Consider the following 17764-nt stretch of genomic DNA (forward strand, 5'->3'; position numbering starts at 1 on the left):
CAGCAGTGCCAGGTTACTGTCTGCTCTGGCAGCTTTGCATCTCCAAGGGGAGAGATGAAAGGAGGCAGGAACGGCTAAGATGGCCTGGGACAGGGACAGGAGGTCAGGAGAACAGGGTTCTGGTCCAGCTGTGTGCCCTTGGGCAATTACTTCATCTCTCTTCTTCTGTAAAACGGAGGTGGTTACTGAGGATATTAATGAGGTGGTGTATGCACAGTCTTCACACAGTAAACACTCAGTAATGTCAGCCTTTGTTATTAATATCATTATCTGTCAAATGAGAGTAGGAGTACTGGCTCTGCTTCCTGGGCAGATCTCTTGTGAAACCCAAATGGACAGAGGCGCTGGGCCCAGCTGAGGACTGTTGCTGACCCACAGCCAATTCACGGACGCTAATAAAGGTGTGAGGAGGCGTGAGGCAGACACACATATTCAGTCACTCTTGCACGGGGTCAGTGACAGACACACTCAGTCTGACAGCCATTTAGACATGCAGCCTAGACATACCCTCCCTGCCTTCACAGCCGGCCCAATAGCAAGGAATGTGGGACAGGAGCTCCCACAGGCGACTTTTCATCTGCCCTGGTGCCAGTGGATGCTTGAGAGTGGCCTTTCAAGCAGGCAAGTCTGAGCATCTCGTTCACTGCCCCAGGACAAGCCCCAAATGCCCTATATGTCTTCTGTTCCAGCCTTGTCTTTCACCTCTCCTGCCCCTGGCACTCCGGGCTCCCTGTGGCTCCTACACTATCCTCGGCTCCTCTTGCTTCTGCCTTTGCACATGCAGTTCCTTCTTCCTGGGACACTTTTCCCTTCAAACTCTAACCCCTTGAAGACAGAGACTTGATCTATTGGTTGATCAAAAGTGAAATCAGTAAATATCAGTAAATATTTGTTGAGTTAAACTGAATCCACCTCCATCCCAGCTGACTCCTTCCTGTCTCAGCTCAAACCTCACTTCTCAGGAAAAGCCCTCCCACTGGGTAGAGCCTCTTGTTTCCGCTCCTAAAGCCTCCTGTACTTCCCCCAGGAAATGTGCATGTTTGGTGTCTGTCTCCTTTGCTAGACTAAACTCCACAAGGGCAGGGACAGCTCTTTCTTGTTTACTGCTCCATCATCAGTTACCCAACATGGAGTAGGTGCTCAGGAAATACTTGGATGAGTCAATAAATGGATGGAGGGCACTGGGACTCCTTGCCTCCTCTTTCAGTCCCTCCCACTGGCCCTCCCGCCCCATCTTTGGAGGAATGACTTCTGGTATCTCAGGACCAGGTCTTCGCTCTCCAACCCCTCTTCCTTCCATCTTCTTCTTCCATAGTCATCCACTCCCAGGCCATGCCCTGGCTCCTGCAGACACCCCACTGGCTGGGGTCTTTCAGCCTTGGTTGCGCCTCCCTGATGAAGAGTAGGGCCTGTTCTGAGCTCCTGAGGGCAGGCCTGGCCCTGGGTGCCCTTGGCCCACCTGCTTTCCACCCCCCAAAGAACACAGCTCTGGGTCTGCAAACACAGTGAGGCTGGGCACCTCTCTCCCCTCACCAGCCAGCCAGGCCTAGCAAATGCCGAGTCATTGCCAGCTGCCGCCTGTCTCCAGCTCCTCCAGGCTGAGGAGCCGCCAGGAGCAAACCCAGGAGAGCCGCCCCTGGCAGCGTCTGAAGCACTTCACACCTGAAGCCAAGGAGTTGCTGCTTCTTTTCTGCAGACTCCCACCTCTGCAAGGGTGGATGGAGGCCCTAGAACTGGGATCAGGTCCAGGGTGGAACCACCAATGCTGTCCCATCCCAGTGCCGCCTCCCTACCCCACCATCCACTGCCAAGGGCCTCTGGGCACATGCTGACAACCTAGCCTCAGTTTCTCCATGAGACCCTTCCCACTGAGGGACTAACAAGGGGACATTTGCAGGGCTGCGCCAAAGCTTTGGTGCCTGTGAATGCTGACTAATAATTAAGCCTCTACAAACTGCCTGGAGATAAGCATAATCCCTTGCCTTTATACAGCCCTGAACAGGTTTCAGAGCTTTTTCACGTATATTATCTCCTGTTATCTCCCACAATAATCCTATTGGGTAGTTAATGGGAAGGAAATTAATGTCTTTATTTTGCAGAGGAGACAAACAAGACTCAGAGAGGGAAGAATCTTGTCTAATGTCACACAGCCTGTGGGGCCAAAGCTGGGCTCAGGACACAGGTTCCTAATGGTCCACGGCTCTTAATTATCCCCTGGCCCAGAATCCGGGGTAGCCTAATTAGTACAAACCCTCTCAGCTCTTCTGCCCACTCTAGTCTCTCTCATTAGCAGCAGCAGCAACAACAAATAGTTGTTAAGCACATGTATACAACTTGAATTATGTTATCTCATTTAACTCCCAATACGACCTGATGATATTGGCAATATTATTAGCCCGGATGTAGCAGATGAGGTGGCCAAAGCTCAGAGAAGTTAAGTAACTAGCCTGGGGTCACACAGGCCATTGAGATCTAGGACTTAATGCTGGTCTGTTTGAACAATCTGACTTTAACCCCTATCCTTAGGCTCTTCCTAGCTTAATTGAGGCTTCTTCTCAGACCCAAGGTGGGGTGCAAACCTGCAGATATGCAAACCTCCAGAACCTCTTCCTTGGAGTCCGGGATTATTAGAGATCTCTGTTTTCTATGGCTCTCCACACTCCCAATTCCTCCTTCATTCACACATTCATTTGACAAACATTCACTGAGGCCTTCCTCTGTGCCTGACGTTAGGAATACCACAGTGGACAGGGGCCCAATTTCTGGCTCTGGAGGAGCTAGCCCAGGCTGGGGAAATCTAGACAGGCTTCCTGAAGGAAGGGGCACTCAAGATGAATCTTAAAAGATGAGTAGGGGGCAGGCAACAGAGAAAGAAGGAGGAAGAATGTTCCAAGCAGAAAGAGCCAGAGGCAAGAGAGATCAGCACTTGTTCAGGGACCCCATAAGTGAGACAGTTTGGCTGGAGGAGAGGGGAGAGGTGAGGTTTGTGCAGTGTTGGAGAGGGGCATGTGGCAGCATAGTGACCTGGTCAGGTCTGTATTAAGGATGCTGTGGAGGCTGTGTGGAGGGTGGAGCTGGCACTGGGGACATTGTCCACTCTAGTGCAAGATCTTTCCCAGTCACTTCTTGTCCTAGACCCTTGGAGCCAGCCCTGCAGGCTGTGGGCATGTGGGAGGGCAGCCTTCCAGGGCACTGTTAGCTGAGGTTGTGAGCTTGGGGGAGACTCTGGAGGCCAGGGTGTCGGGGGGTGGGGGTGGGGGATGGTTTGTGGATGGGGTAAGATGTGAGAGCCAAAGCTTGCCCGCAGTGGTCTCCAATGAGGGACCCATTTGAGAGCAGGCAGAAGGAAGGGCATTCTAGACAATGGGAACAGCATCTGCAAAGGCCCAGAGGTGGAGCTACAGTAATTCAATATGGTGAAGCCAGGGTCTGGGCTGGGTGGACCCACAACTGTGCAATAGGAGTGAAGTCAGGCCTTGAAGGGTAAGAGTCCAGGGGCTCTGCAGGTGGTACACGAAGGTTCAAATCCCAGCTCCTACTAGCTATGTGTCCTCGGGCAAATTAATTTCGCTGGCTCTCAGTTTTCTCATCTGTAAAGTGGGGATTGTCGTGAATAACCGATATTATTATTGCTATCATTAATATTATCATTATTAATAGTTACACAGTGAGAAATCTAAAGTGGAATACCACTTGTAAGGGAGGAATCTCATTTTAAAAAGTAAAAACAGGTTGCAACATGTGCGTATCTGTAATCTCCACATTCACAGATACGTGTGAAATTTCATCTGCAACTGTTTTCTCAGGGTGTCATCCTGTCCCAAATCAAATGACGATGTTGGATGTCGTCGCAGGAATGATGGGGCATTACAGTAATGGGCGGGAGGCTCGAGGCTGGGAGCAGGTGCAGGGGAGGGGCATCCCTTGGGGGGTGACAAGCCCCATGTTTCTGAGCGGAGATGGTGCGGGGCCCTTTGGGGATTGGGAGTGGCTCTACCTGCCCCAGTTAAGATGAGAGTAAGAATCAGCCACATTTTCCTGGAGTGAAGGATGTGAGCAAAGAGTCTGGGACACAGCCCCTGCCTCCAGAAGTTTACAGTCTTCTAGAGTTGTGAGTTAATCTCTTAGAATCTGAGTTGTTTAAGCTTAGGGATTAAGATTGTCAGGTCTTAACCATGAGATACATAGCTCCAACACGGTTAGACGGGCGAACCAGGGCAAGAAGGTTGTGCTCCAGAGTCCTACCGACCAGGAATCCCACCTCTGTCTGTGTAACTGCGGGCCTCAGACAAGCTACTTCTCTGGGTTTTGGTTTCCTCGCCTATATGACTGGACTGATAACTAGACCTGCCTGAAGGGTTGTGTAGAGATTCAGTGAAATAATGCACGTAGAGTGCTTGACACAGGGCCTGGCACGTGGTCAGGGCTCAACGACCAGTAGTGGTCAGTGCTGATAGGATGTGCCACTTCTGGGAAGCTTGAAGACCAATCTTGCAGCTCCAGGTGGGCTGCCCGTGGAGAGGGGCGAGAGGCAGGCACCTCCTGCCTGGGTATGACAGATGTCTCAACCAGACTACTGTCCCCTTAGGCAAGGCAGGTGAAGGTTCAGGCCCAGAAAGACCACTGTGCCTATGAGGGTACAGGAACCTCTTCCTGCAGCTGGGGAAAAATTTGGGCCTTGGCCTCAGCTGTAAGAACAGGGAAGGAGGTCACATCAGCCACAGGTCCAACTGGATGAGGACCCCTGATCAACATATGGGGTGCAGAGCTTGGGGCAGGGCGAGGTCTGCATTGGGAATGCTGGTGTTGGGTCTTGATGGAGGCAGGGAGCAAGGCCAAGCATTTCCCAGGCCTTCTGAAATTCAGAAACATGAAGTTTCAAAAAACAGCACATACACAAAGAAGTGGGTTTTTGCAGCTGTTTTGGCATTTGGGGAGCAATTTACCAACTTCAAGTTGAACTTAATGATGTTGGGGGTAGGCAGCTTCCATGGGAGTTCTGCTTCCCGGCAATCTGCGGTCACCCAGCCAGCAAAGAGGGCTGGGCGGGTGGTCGGTGGGGAGCATTAACAGTAACACGTTGTGTATTTATCATCAGAATGGAGCCCCCCAGGCACCAGGGTAGTGCCCACGGCCGCTCAATGGTATATTTGTCATGTGGCCTCTGACACAATCAATTGACCCCCTTCCACACCGGTGTTTATTAGCCATTGTATAAATATTTCACCCCTCCCCGGCTGACACATAATCTCTTCTTTGCTGCCTCTGACAAATGAACATTTCTCTGTAGACTCTTAAATGAGTATGTGTCACAGCTATGCCACTGATTAATTTTTTTCTACCACTACGAACAACGATGCATAGAAATGTAACTTATATTCATTTCCCGGCTTGAGCCCAGCTGTCTAAAAAATTCCACAGCAGCTACGACTGACAGACAGCTATCCCAGCACTTGGGCGTGCTGACGTGTGGTTGTGTGAGTGCCAGCTTGTTAATTACGAGCTCTCTCTTCCGGCTTGGCCGCCGAGTAACCAGCCACAAGGACTTTAATCACTGCGGGGCCTGGAAGGGCCTGTTGCAGAAGGCTCCAGGGGCCAGCTCCCCAGCCCAGCCTGACTATACACATTTTTTTACTCCAAGCATTGGCCACCTTTTCCTCTGGGCCTTTGTTGGGGACTGCCCCTGAAGTCACCCTGGTAACACTCACTGCCACCTTAAACTCTTCAGCCACTGATGCATGAGATCATGAGGGTAGAGACTGGGTCTTAGTTGCTAAGCACAGGGTGGATGCTCCAGAAATATTTGCTGATGTTAAATCAGCTAAGGTGCAGGGGCCGGCCCCGTGGCTTGGTGGTTAAGTGCGTGCGCTCCGATGCTGGTGGCCGGGGTTCGGATCCCGGGCGTGCACCGAGGCACCACTTCTCCGTCCATCCTGAGGCCGAGTCCCACATACAGCAACTAGAAGGATGTGCAGCTGTGACATGCAACTATCTACTGGGGCTTTGGGGGGAAAAAAAATAAAAAATAAAAAAATAAAAAAAAAAATAAATCAGCTAAGGTGCAATTCTTGAACAATGTGTACCAGCCACTTGACACGTATTGTTCATCTTTTCAGTGAATATTCTTAGAGGCCCTACTATGCAGGCCTATAGACCTGGGGCCAGAGAAGCCCAGGTTCTTGGGGTAGGCACTATTCATACCCTGGTTTGCAGCTGAGGAAACTAAAGGACAGAAGCCTGTGTCATCTGACCCCAGAGCCCACACACCTAACCTGTGTGTCAACCGCCCTGACCCCGCTGTCTTTTCTCCGGGCTGCCTCAGTATCTCCTTTACTACAGCTCACCTCCCCTCTTTTCCTTTCTTCTCCTTCACACTTTCCTCTTCCTGGCAGATTCTTAAGTCACCTTGGGCTTCAGAGCTAACTCAGCATCCCTGCTCCCACCCAACCCTGTCCATCTGCTGCTTCCCCCTCCCCACCCACCCACCCACTGGCACAGGACTGAGCCTTCAGCAAGTGTCTAGGCTGCCCCCCACCCCACCCCCTACCTCCATGCACCTGTGTCCCATGCACCTGTGTCCCTTCCCTGATGTCATATAACCACTGGCTGGGAGCCAAGTACACGACACCTGGGGACACTTCCAGTAGATTAACTAGCTCACACCAGCTCTGCCGTTGCCCATGAGGCTCTCAAGAGACTGACCCGAGAAATAGAGACCCCTCCCCCTGCACATCAGGGAACGGATGCTCCCTAATGCCATGTCCATGGAGTCCACACGAATCAGTCAAAACTGCTGATGGATGTGGTAAGGTAGAGAGCATGCAATGGGAGTCAGTCTGAAGCCCAGTTTCTCTGTTTACGCACTGTGTGCCTTGCGCAAGTCACTCATTTTCTTCTTGTCTTGTACACTGGGGATGCTAGTACCTGCTTCACAGGGCTGTTTTGAGGGTGAAGAAAGCTCACAGGGAGCAGCACCCAGCATGGTGCCTGGCGCACAGTAGGTGCACAGTAAATGGCAGTGTCTTTCCTTTCAAGGAAAGGACATTCAAGATTCTGTCCCATCTTGATCAATCATCTCCCAGAGGAAAAATGTTGGTAAAACCTGTCTCCTGAGACAGACATGTGCCTGTTGATATTCCAGCCCACACTAATGTAGGAGGTGGCCCTCTGAGACCCCGTGTACCAGGCAGCGCTGCCCCCTTTCTTCCCTCCTGGCCTGAGTGGTGTGGGAGGAGGGGCAGCTTCAGGGAATCAGATGAAACTGCTGGGGGTGGAGCTGCCCAGAGGATGTGCTCTCACCTTCAACAAGCATCAATCCACCTGATGGGCACACATGAACATTCAGTCCATGCAGCACTGGAAGACGTACATACTGCATTATCTCATTGAAAAGTCACAAACCCTCTGAGTTAGGTATGACTGACCTCAATCTAATGGTAAAGAAATCGAGACCCAAAGAGGTTAGGGAAACTACAAAAGGTCACACGGAGCCAGGACTTACAAACTTGGGAGGGCTCTTAACTACCACCATACGCCACCTCCCTCAGACCTCCTTCCCCACTACACTCACCCGGCTCCCAGGGCATGCTCCAGGGAGCAGGCACCACCTGCTCTATGATGTCATCGAGGGCCTGTGCTATGATGTCATGGCCCCGTGGCCCTGCCCTGCCCCACCAGTGGGGACTTAGCAGAGCCAAGGGCAAGGTCAGAGGAAGGAGAAGCCCATATGACGTGGGGCTGAGCCGGGACCAGGATGACGGCATGCCTGGGGAGGGGGCTGATGCAAGAAAGGGGCCCACACAACTAGCCCTTCAAGTAGAAGCTTGGCTGTGCCGACCCCCATACATTTCCTTGTTCGAAATGGAGCACGGAGCCCCGGAAATCAGGACAAAAGCACCACCCACAGCTCTGGTCTTGATGACTCAGATTCCACCTCCCACAGCCTCCTCCTGTATGTGTTTCTGAATGTGTGTACCCGAGCAAGTGCGCCACCAGTGCATGAGGCTGTCAGCTGTGCACGCGTGTGTGCATACGCATGCACAAGGATGAGTCTACATGTGCCCGGGGCCTTAGCTGTGTCCATCTGCCTACCTGTCTCCAGGCCCGAGCCCTCAGAGTATGATGACCAACGGGGCCACTGATAATGATAATGTTAATAGCCGATACACTTTCTACATTCAAAGGCACTTTACATGCTAAGCACTTTACATGTAGTATCAGCGTGTGGAATCTTTACAATAGCCTAATGAGTGAGTACTACCTTTATTCCCATTCCACTGATGATGAAACCAAGTCTCAGAGAAGCAAACTGCTTTTCTAAGGCCACACAGCCAGGAAATGGTGTAATTTTCAGAGGCCAAAGTCTGTGCCCAATAAGATGTGCTTCCCTCCTTGCCTCCTCTAGGGAATTTGGAGAGAAGACCCCAAGGGTCTTTTCTTTGCAATCAGAAATCAGCCAAAGTCCCTGAAGGAAAGGGGGCCAGAAGCCAGAGTCTTGGAGGAGAAGGGGACAAATAGCAGATAGATGCCTGAGCAGGAGGGGGCAGGGCAGCTGTCTCTCAGAACAGGTGTCAGAGAAGCTGTGACAGCCACTTAGAACCACAGTGGCAAGCCTCCTTTACATGGCGATTTGCATATATTTGCATGTATTTGCATCACCAAATCTGTGGAATCGGCCTTAATGGTCCCTGCCTCAGAAGACTGGCAGAAGCTGAAGAAGCTGAGAGGGTGGGAGTGACAGGGAGGGCCTGGGGAATTCGGGAAGAGCACGGAGGGAAGAAGCAGTGCTGCGGAGGCACTGGGAGGAGCTGGGCACTGCTGAGAGACAGTTTCTAGGGGGAAACAGGAAGATTCTCTCGCGTGTGCCCTGGGAAGCCTCCTCCCCCTGAGTCCATCCCCTGAGGGCAGCAAGAAGGGGGTGGAGGAATCAGACATCGGGGACGGCGGAGGAGGGTTTAGGACCTGGGTCAGTGGTCAGCGCTCGGGAGGAAAGCCGAGGCTCAGGCCTGGGTCGGAAGCCCCCAGCCTGGGAGGGCTGGCCGGAGCAAAGTGGAGGGCCTTGCACTGCGTCTCCCTGCTGGGGGGTAGGCCGCCCACTCGGCCGTCAGAGCTCAGTGGCTCAGTGTTGGGGCGCCATCTAGTGGACATGGGCGGAAAAGCGCTCCCTTCCTGCCTGCTTTGGCGCAGCCCCTTCCCCCTGCCTGCCTTCACAAAACTCGCGCCTGCTTCGCCTGTGCGGGTCTGGCGGGATGGCGGAGCACATGGTGGAACCCGCTCAGGCCGCCCGCGATCTGAGTGGGCCTGGGAATTCCGATTTTCCGGAGGATCACCAGCAGGGAGCTTCGCACGGGGCTCAGGCAGGTTACCATGGACGAATACAGCTGAGTGGGGCAGAGTTTTAGCTTTTAAGTCAGAAAAACATGGCTGTGCCAGTTACTAACAGTGTGACTTTGGCAAATTAACCTCTGAATCAGTTTCCTCATATGTAAAATGGGGGCGATAATATTGACTTGGGAGAATGAAAGGAGGTAATACACGTTCAGAGATTATTAGTAGGGTCAAGACTAGGGAAAAGCAAGTGAGGCGTCTGGGGTGCAAAATTTAAGGACTTGGGGGCTTGCATGACACTGAGACCTCCGTAAAATTTGTGTCCTAGGCTCCTCATTCTTTTCACCCTGGTCCTGGGCCTGCTTGTTAGCAACTGCCTGGCACATGAGGAGCACTTAATCAGCAGGAGCTACTGTTGATGTAACTATCATATTGTTACTGCTGTGAGGATGCTAAGGCCCTGCGAAGGCAGCATATTACCCACAAGGCCCAGGAGGAAGAGGCACCCCAGCTCCCTCCTGGCCTGGTCTGGCAAGTGTGTGAGGAGAGATTGGAGGCCAGAAGAGTGAGGGGCCACTTCCCAGTGAGTCAGGAATAGAGAGAAAGTCACAGGCAGATAGGAGTGGAGGGGGACACTGGGTCACAAAACTCGTGTGGCCTCTCAGATTCTTTGTGACCACTTGGTAGACAAGGAAGGGACGCAGGCCTGGTTCCCAGATGATTAGTGTGATATGTTGGTGAGACTTGGAAGTGGACTGCTGCCACATTACGGCCCTCTCGGGGTGACCCTAAAGGACAGTGGTGAAGGGAAATCTCACCCAATGTGCAAAGCTTTGAGCAGTACACTTGGTCATCAGCTTTGTCTACAAGAAGAGGTGGCCTGAGGTGTGGATAGTCTCTGACTCCTGGGAAGTAGTGAATGGCTTGGCTGGCTGGTCAGGAGCCTGAAAAGAACAAGATAAGTGACAAAGAAGGCTAGGGAAAGGTGGATGGACAGACTTCGGGGAGTGGGCACCAAGTGTGCAAGCTTCCAGATCTCAAGTAAACACCCTGCATAGCATCCATTGTCAAGAGGCTGTCAACAAGGCAGACAGAATGATTCATCATGTAAGTGAATCTCTTCCTGTCCACCGCAAATGCCTGCCCAAGAGCCCTTGAACAGAGTGGTCATGGTGCCAGGGATGGGGGCGAGGCATGGACCCAGCAGCACGGGCTCCTCTCACCAAGGCAGGGCTAGTTCTACACTCAGAGGGCTCAACCTGCTCATAGCAAGACCTACGACGGCCAAGTGCTTAGGATGGCCCTGTTCCTCAGAAGACCAGCCAAGACCCTGGTGGCAGGTGGATTGCACTGAACCCCCTCCTTCCACCCTGGAGCGGACAGTGATTTGTCCTGACTGGAACCAGTGCGTGCTCAGGATTTGGGCTTGTCTTCCTTGAACACAGTGCCACCACAAAGAAGGCACAATAATGGGGTCATCTAAGACTTTCACACTCTCAGCTCTGACATTTAGGTCTCTGATCCGTTTGGAGTTAAGTTTTATATGGGGCATAAGGCAATAATGTGATGGTGATCAACAGATTCATTGGTCAAACTCAGTTGTACCTCATCACCCAGAAGCAGTCAGCCTGGCAGACCGGTGGAGCAGCCTGATGAATGCTTAGAACATGCCAGCTGGAGCACGACGTCTGTGGGTTTGGGCCCTGAACTCCTTTATGTGGTATTTGCTTTGAACAGCACTGTGTCCCCTATACCTGGAAGTTACAGGGCCCAGAATCAATGTGGAAGTGGAAGTGGCCCATCTCACTCTCAGATTTGCACACTTTTTGCTTTCTGATCCCAAAACTTTAGGCTCTGCCAGTTAGAGGTCTTGGTTCCCAGAGAGGGAGAACTTACACCAGGGAACACAGTAATGTTTCCACTAAACTGGAAGCTGTGACTGCCACCTTAAGCTCCTCATGCCAGTGGACCAGTAGCAAAAAAGGACAGTACTTACTGGTCAAGGTCATGGATCCTGATGGCCATGAGGAACCAGGGCTGTAGATAGAATGCATGTAGATACAATGAAGTCAGGGAAGAGTATGTCTGGACCCAGCCAGGGGATTCACTGGGCATCTCTTAGAACCTCCCACCCAGTAATAATTGACAATGGACAACCTCAACAATGACAATCCCCAAAGGGCAGGCAATCAAGGGATCAGAGTTCTCAGAGATGAAAGTCTATATGATCTCATCAGGCAAGTAGCCCAGATCTGCAAAGGGCTGGCTAAGCGTAAGAGAAGGAGGGAGGTAATGTCAGTGATGGACTCACGACCAGCTCCAGCAGTGGCGACTGTGGCTGTTTCATTAACCCTCTTGACTTTATCTTCCTTGACATCACATCAAGCACGATCTTGAAGGGGACTTGTTCACAGTGGACTGTACCTCCCTTTTGGAGGAAAAAGTAATGACAACTCTGTTCTCATGGAAACAAACTGGAGGCCCTGTGGTGTGGTATGGAAGTCAGATATAGTGAGAGGACATGAGTGGGTCTCAGTGGTACTAGGTGGAGACGGTGTTGAGACACACACCTTTCATCTCAAATGCCTTGACACCTCATTGCCCTCTCTGCCGTTGCCCCTCCACTTTCAGGCTTAGACGAAAGGCCACACTGCAGTGTGAGATCTGGTTTCCAAGTGCCACCAAGTGCTGGATGACAGAACCCAGAAGCTTGGGGTGAACCTTGACCCATGGGGATAGGTTGTGGGTGGGAGCTGTGGGCTACTCCAAGATGTGTGTCCTCCTTACAGCCTTCTGGAGAAGTCCCACCACATGCTGAGCACACACCAGCTGAGCAGCCTGCAGTGTCTCTCTGTGGCCCGTCGGAAGCGCAGTTGGGACAGTGAGGCACCGCACCACCTTGCCTTCATCTTCCCTGCATGTATTTCCCTTTTCTTCACCCTCAGCCTGCTGGGCTTTCACCTGAACCCTGGCCACAAGCTCTGCTGCTAGAGGACCTAAGACAAGGGGTTTCTGAGAGCTGTCTCCCCATATGTCCTACTCCGTGGTTACTGCCGGAGCCTGAGTCTGACCACTCCAGTGCTGCTGCTGAAGCCAAAGAAATAGAGACCTCAGGGGGACAGGAACCAACCAACCACTTTCCAGATGGGGGACAATGGGGGTGGACATCTGAGAGATGAGGGAGGCAAGGGCAGGCAGGGCCGGGAAGGAGGGAGAGGAGAACAGAGGGTAGAAAGGTAAATCCCGGTGAAATTTGTCCCTTATAAATGGTTCTATGCAGGGAGTTTTCTGGGAAAGAGTGGCTGGATCCTGGAGGTGAGAAGGGAGGACAATATTCCCTCCCCCAGCTTGAGCGGACACACCCATGCACGCAGGGCTGGGAGTGAGTGCCTCTGAGCCCCCTCAGACCTCCATATTCCTTGGTGGGGGCAGTGTCTGACTCTCAGATGATCCGGACAGTGAAAACATCCGGAGTGAGTGGGTGGTGCTGGGGGCAGGAGGAGGCAGCGGCAGGCAGAAGGTCCAGAGCAGCAACCTTGACCGCTCCCTTTTCCAGGGCAAGGAGGCCAAGTAGGGGCTGGACGGGAGCTGAAGGACCCCCTTCCTGGTCTAGGTCTCCCACCCTCTCGCTACTCCAAATCCCCCAGGTCATAAACACTGCAGGCCCATGGCACAACCCCCTCCAGAGCAGAGCCTCACACTCCAGTGGAGGTGTGTGCCCCAGGAGGGACCAGCCCAGCGGCAATTTGGTGGTTTGCAGAGAGGCAGGGCAGGAGGAAGTTCAGGCAGAGACTGAGAAGAGAGAACAAGTGTCCCTAAGGTCACCCCCGTACCCACCCTGGGGAGTGTCCCAGGCTGGGGCAGAAGTCCTGGCTTCAAACTGTGGTCTGCTCATTCTTGGGGTCATCCCAGTCACTCTACCCGCAGGCAGGGCCCCACTTTTCCTGCATTTTCAAAGCAGAAAGAGGGGCAGAGTAGAGGGACCTGAGCCCCAGCCAGTCAGCCCCGCCTGCCTGGAATACACGAATGAGACGGAAGGAGGCCATCTTTGGTAGAATGCATGGATGTTTTTCTAAGGAGCGGTTCATAACTGTCATCAGATGCTCATAAAAGTTTAAGTTCTCCCTGTGCTGTCCAGTATGGTAGCCACTAGCTACATGTGGCTATTTCAGTTTAAATTAATTACAATAAAATAAAATAATTCAGCTCCTTTGGCTCACCCACCACATTTCAAGTCTCAGTGGCTACATGTGGCTGGTGGCTACCATGCTGGACAGCACAGATATAGAACACGTCCATCATTGCAGAAGGTTCTATTGGACATAATGCTGCCCATTAACTTTAAAAAAAAATTTTGGCTTTATTGAGGTATAATTGACAAATAAAATTGTATGAATTTAAAGTATCCAATGTGATGACTTGATATATGTATATATTGTGAAATGGTTACCACAATGAAGTTAGCTAACACATACATCACCTCACATAGTTATATTTTTGTGTGTGTGATAAGAACATTTAAGATTTACTCTTTTAGCAAATTTCAAATACACAATACAGTATTAACTATAGTCACCATGCTGAACATTAGATCTGTGCCCATTAATTTCATGCATCGAGAAACTGAGACCTAAAGGAGTAACCTACCCAAGGCCCCCAAGGGGAGTAGTGGTAGCTGGAGGACCAGATGCCCTTCATAAAATGTCTTGCAGTAAAATTGCATAAAAATATCTCCTCATAGATACAGCTTGTGTCAACAGCCCAGGGTGGAAGGAGACAGGGCTCCAGGGAGGGTGGGGATGGGGCAAGGAGGGTGTTCTTTGTTTGTTCCTCCCCTCCCCACTCCTCAGGACTGCACCAGCCCTCCAGGATAAAGGAGGCTTAGAGGCCTGGAACTCCCTCCCCTCCCCCATGATGACCTCATCCTCACAAAAATGTGAGAAGGGCAGTGGGGAGGGGAGGGAAGGTGGGGGGCCAGGATGTGGGTGGGGAGATGGCAAAGTCCTCAGGCCAGAGAAATTGGGAGTGGGGAGGGCTGTGCTGATCCTAACCAGTCTCCATGCAGCCATCTTCCTAAAATCCAAGTCTGAACCTATCACCCCATGCTTAAACTCTTCTTGGAATGGAGACCAAATCCCAACCAAGAATTACAAGGGTCTGCATGGCCTGGCCCCCGAGGTCCCTTAATCTCAGCTGGCCCCAAACTCCCCGTCTCTTTGTTCTGTCTCTGTTACTCACCAGACTTGCTCCCATCTCAGGATCTTTGCACCTGTGGTTCCTTGGCCTAGAACACTCTCCCTGCCACCCCCAATTAACTCCTGCCCATCTTTCTGATCTCGGTTTAAGCACAGCTTCCTGGAGAAGCCTTCCCAGACTCCCAGGCCAGGTCAGCTTCCTCTGTTATATGTTCTTATAGGGCTTTCTTTCAGAACACTCACCTCAGTTTGTAAATAAACATTTCTTTTGGGGTTCTTTGATAAACGGCTCACTCCCCTAGTAGACCATGCTTTCCATAGTCTATGTCTGCTCATTGTTGTATCTTTAAACTCTTGAGCAGTGGATGCTCTAGAAGAGATGCTAAATAAAAATATGAGAAATAAATGAAATGATTGAATGGAAGTTCCCTCCTGTAAGAAGCATGCTTCTCAGAGCCACCCCCACCCCGACTGGCCCATCTCCTCAGGATCAAATGTGGGTGATGGCTGTGCCCTCTACCACCCAGAGAGGGAAGGCAGGGGAAGGAGTGAGACCTGGAGTCCCTTGGAAACAATGGAGGTGATCAGGAGTTGCAGGGGTGACAGGAAATTGGATGAGGAGTAACGAAAGTGGTGGAACCGACAAGACGACAACTGGGTAGAAATACAAGGAGTGCAGTGTGGTCTCATTTGACAATAGGATGCCACAGGATGATTGATTAAAACAAGATCATGGGATGTACCAGAGTGATGGGGTAACAGGCCAGCTAGTTTTAATTCAGAGTCACCATGGAAGTGACTAGTCAACATAGTAACAAGGAATGGGAAACATTTATTGAGCACTTATTGTGCATCAAGCCCTTTCCACATATCCATATTTCCATGGATCAACATTACAACAACCCTGTGAGGGAGGCACTATTATCATCTCCATTTTGCAGAAAAGGAAACTGAGGCACAGAGAGATTAACTAACTTGCTCAGGTCACACAGCTGGTAGAGGTGGGGTCAGGATTTGATGTTAGAGATTTTGCTTTTAATTACTACATCATACCACCTCCTTTCCGTGAACAAAATGGCCTCCTAAGTGATTGTGACTATAGTAGCCCATGATTTGGGAGGGGAGGAGGAGGAGCCAAGAGAGACACGGGAAAGTGTATTGGAAAATTCCCTTCTGCACCCCTCATTGTTTGGTTTTGCCCTTTCCTCTGCCGGCTCATGCCCCTTTTGTCCCGTGTGTTAGGGTTAAGATTTACTAATGTCATGTTCTTTCTTACTCCCCTCTCCCTGCAAAATGCCAAAGAGACTGAATCAAACTACACAATAAAGAGCATGGGAGAGAGAAAGACTGGGCTGGCTGTGGGAAAGACTTTGGGAGATGGGGTATCGAAGGGGGAGAAGTCCCAGACAGTGGAGGTTTGTGAGCCACACAGCAGTGTTGCTGTAGGTTACAAGGTCTTTTAAGAGATGAAACATTGGAGAACCTGTTCATTCTTCTTGGTTTCTGGACTGTACCTTATTATTATTTTTTTTAATAATTTTTATTTATTTATTTTTCCCCCAAAGCCCCAGTAGATAGTTGTATGTCATAGCTGCACATCCTTCTAGTTGCTGTATGTGGGACGCGGCCTCAGCATGGCCGGAGAAGCGGTGCGTTGGTGCGCACCTGGGATCCGAACCTGGGTCGCCAGCAGCGGAGCACGCGCACTTAACCGCTAAGCCACGGGGCCGGCCCTGGACTGTACCTAATTTTTAAACTGTGGCTCCGTGCAGCTTACATTTGGATTAGACCAGAGCAGGGAGATCAGATGATGATGGTCAATAATGCAGCCAGGGTGAACTAGGGGGTCCAGGGTTAAGGTTTGGAGAGGGTCTGTTCCTAGTACCCTTTGCCCACCAGGCCCTGAAGGAATCACAGACGATACCCCAGAAGGAAAAGGCAGCTCAGTCCAGCTTACCAGCCACAGCTGTCCCTGGTGTAAAGTGAGTTCCTTGGCTCAGCCTGGCACTGCTGACCTTGCTGTAGGTGGACTCCTCGGACAGTAAGCATGAAGGAAGTCTGAGACTCAAGACAGCCTCCCAGGGAAGTAGCCCTCTAAGGGACCAGAGCCACCCACACGGTCTCACTCTCCTTCCTGCGAAATGGTTCACCTCACACACTACCATTCTCCTTGCTCTTTTCCTAGGATGCCTTCAGCTCTTTCAGGACATTTCGTGACCACTCTCTGTTCCCTGTTTCTCAGACTAACAGCCCTCCCCTCATCCAAATCATCCTGGGAGGCATACACCCCAACAAGGGAACAGTTGACTTGCTGCTCTACCCCATTCTTAAGCATTCAGAGAAAAGATCAACCCCAGAATTCCACATTCCAATTCCTTGAGCCCACTGCCCTCCCTTCTGCCGATCCTTCAGGGGTCAGGGCTGACATCTCCTGCAGGCTTACTCCGTGAGTCCCTGTGCCCTCAGAGCAGACCTGGTCAGTGCTCCCCGCCCCCTCCCCGAGGCATGGGGGAGGGCAGAGGACAGCCTCAGCACTTGCATTCCTGGACTGCAGCTCCACAGAGTGGAGCTTGGGGAAAGATCCACTGTACCCAAGTTCAGGGTCACAGAGGCTTCAGCCCTTGTCTTTCAAAGCCTGGGATGCCTTCATCCCTTCCTTCATTCTCACTCATCTCTATCTTGACCTGTTTCTGCCCTTAAGAAGGCTGAGAATGGAAGAGGGGGTAGGGAAGGAAAGACCCTGGCCAGGCCCCAAGATCCAGGGACACCCCCTTTTCTAGCTCCCAATGACCCTAGAATCAAAGAGTTGTCTGCCCCACTGTGCTCAGACTACAGGAATCCCCTGAGTCTGTCCTGTCCCCTCCGTGACAGATTATGGGGACACAGAGAGAGACACAGACACGTACAGTGAGATAGAGACACACAGAGGCAGAAAGAGAGATAGACACACAGTGCAAACCACAAGAAGATTCAGAATGAAGAAAGAAATACACTCAGAGGAAGACAGAAAGATGGAGAAGAAAAGAGACAGAAATAGGAAGAGAAATAGGGATGGGGGCCAGGGGTAGAGAGAGACAGAGACAGAGATAAGAGAAACTGAGAAAGAGAGCCAGGGAGAAAGAGAGAAGGAAGATATAACCCAAGGACTGGAGGCTCCACCTGCCCCAAAGTGTTGAGACAGAGAGTGGAAGTGGGGTCTGAGGGAAGGAGCTGGGTCTGTGGCTCTGCCCTGACCCTCTGGC

Source organism: Ceratotherium simum, chromosome 4 (assembly GCF_057802395.1).
Source record: "Ceratotherium simum simum isolate JZ-2026a chromosome 4, ASM5780239v1, whole genome shotgun sequence".
Lineage (NCBI taxonomy): Eukaryota > Metazoa > Chordata > Mammalia > Perissodactyla > Rhinocerotidae > Ceratotherium > Ceratotherium simum.